Source organism: Crocodylus porosus, unplaced genomic scaffold (genome assembly GCF_001723895.1).
Source record: "Crocodylus porosus isolate Cpor-Errol unplaced genomic scaffold, CroPor_comp1, whole genome shotgun sequence".
Taxonomy (NCBI): domain Eukaryota; kingdom Metazoa; phylum Chordata; order Crocodylia; family Crocodylidae; genus Crocodylus; species Crocodylus porosus.
This window is the reverse complement of record NW_017728918.1, coordinates 8546349-8548578: the sequence shown is the minus strand read 5'-3', so window position 1 is coordinate 8548578 and position 2230 is coordinate 8546349. Positions and strand designations below refer to the sequence as shown.

General features: G+C 49.2%; 1 protein-coding gene across 2 annotated transcripts in view; it reads left to right on the top strand.

Moving 5' to 3' along the window:
* Positions 1-2003: 2003 nt before the first annotated feature.
* Positions 2004-2230, top strand: part of EXTL3 (exostosin like glycosyltransferase 3) — a 174257-nt gene continuing 174030 nt past the window's right edge. For both annotated transcript variants that reach the window (XM_019537213.1, XM_019537214.1), the window contains exon 1: positions 2004-2112. The gene's annotated coding sequence lies outside the window, so the exon portion shown is untranslated. The remainder of the gene's footprint in view (positions 2113-2230) is intronic.

The following is a 2230-nucleotide window of genomic DNA, read 5'->3' as shown; positions in this document are numbered from 1 at the left end:
ATTTCAAGAATTAAGTAATTCAGCTATTTTTATCCACATCACCTTTTTTGTTGCAACTCCCATAGACTTCTGCTATGTTATGCTTAGAAGTTTAACTACAATTGTCAGCCTGTCCTACAGGTGGTGCTACAGGTGGATGCTAATCCTTTACTAATGAAAGGTGCCTCTTTTATCAGTTCATGTCTGTCAGTAAACGCATTTTGGAGGAAGCTTTGATTTCTAGTGGACACAACTGCCTTAATTATCTATTAAACACACTTTTTAAAGTGCATGGGTCCAGTAAAATGTCAATTACTGAACCACTGTACAGATTGGCTTAGCTTACTGCTGCTTAATGTTTTGTGCATATAGAAAATGGGTGCCATATTAGCTGACTTTGTCCTTCTGGACATATTTTTCTCCCCTTTTCAACCTACTGTGTCTTGTTGGGTTGCTCCACAAGAACTGCCATGGATCCTAAGTTTTGCAAAGTTGCCTGATCTTGAATAATGTTTTCCTATGACTTGCTGTTGCCATGCTTTTAAATGTGACTTGTTCCTATGTAAACTGACTGCAACCTTGTGTGCTTAACATCCTGGTAAGTCACTCTAGATAAAACATTTAACACAACCCAACTTCCTAATGAAGACCAGTCCCGAGAAGTACTTTATCCTAGGTTTTGCAGACGAGACTATCCTGAAAACAACTTAGGGCACTCAGAATATCCTAATAAAATATTCTTTCAAGACCAGTTTTTTATGTTCCCAAAAGTCCACCTTTTGCATTTTAAAAAACGGTATTTTTCCTGAGGTTTGAACCTCTTTTTTTGCCCTGTCACTGATTAACACCAAGGGTACCTGGAGACTTGATCTATGATGGACCTCTCATAAAGGATCTCTGTTGGCTGAGAGTTACTTTCCAATACTTGAATATTCAGCACCTTTGATTATCCTGATGCTGGTCTCTTCAGCAGGCCAACTTTTTTTTTTTTTAAGGGCTGCAAGTTGGAGTCTTCAGCAACTTGCTTGTGATTTTTTTTTTTTTTTCTATAGACTAGTTGTTGTTGGGTGTTTTTGTTTTGTTTTTTAAAACCATGGTGCTATGGCACCCTGGGGTGTCTTGAGATTTGTAAGGGTGCTGCAATATGAAGTTTGCAATGCCTACACATAGTAAACCCAATAATTTCCCACAAGAATCCAGTGTCGAGACCTATTCTGCCCTGCTATGGCCTTCGCGAGTTCTTTGCAACAGAAAAATTGCTTTATTTGTTTTTTGCAGGGTTTATATGTATGATGCCATCCATCTTCTTGGCAACTCGGGCACAGGTGCCTCCTATCCAGCTTCTTGCCCGCTGTCCCCTCTGGTCCTTTTTCTGCAGAGCTGCTGCCCAGCCTGCCCCAGTGCATGGGGTTTTTCTCCCTCAAGCGTATTGGTCCGTATTGATCTTTGAGATCCCCATGCTCTTCTCTATACGCGGCCATCGGGCTCGGCTCTTCATGGGTTGCTGTTACCTGTGAACTTTCCAAGTTCCAGGGGTCTTGCCATCGCTGCCCAGGGTGGTCATGGTCGAGGAATGAGATCAGAATGGCCTGTGGAGACTGATAGCACAGCTTTGGGCAGGTGGCTTCTGCATTTTGTCTCCCTGTCCCTGAGGGGAAGAGCTGAGTCTCTGCAGGAAGATGCTTTGTCAGCACTTGGCAGGAGGGAGAGGAAGCCACAGCCCCTGGGCAGACCTGAGGGGAGTGAGGCTGCCTCAGCACCTGCCCCCTCTTTAGGCGGGAAAAAGAACGGGCGCGCACTGCACCTGCGCGGCGTGAGAGCGCCCCGAACGCGGCGGCTGCTGCTCTTCGGCAATTTCCGTCACTGTCCGGAACCCTCCGAGTCGGCTTCGGGTCCTCTCTCGGCTCCCCCCACCCCTCGTCCGCCTTCGGCAGCTTCCGCTGCTGCTGTCGGAAATCGCCGAAGAGGCGAGAGCGGAGGAGGAGGTGGAGCTCAGCCCGGCGACTTGGAAAGAACCAACTGCGCCGCGGGAAGAGAGCACAGTGTCCGCGGCGCCCCTCCCCCCGCGCGCTCAGTGGACGGTGCGGAGCGGACCCACGGCCCCGCGGCTCCCCCGGGGGTCAAGTGAGGACGGTAAGGGGGAGCGTACCATGTGCGGCGGGGGGCGGGGAGGGCAACTCTGTGCTTGGGACAGCACCACTTCGCGGGGGGGCAGGACCAGGAGCTGAGAGATGTGGGCATGCGGAGGGGG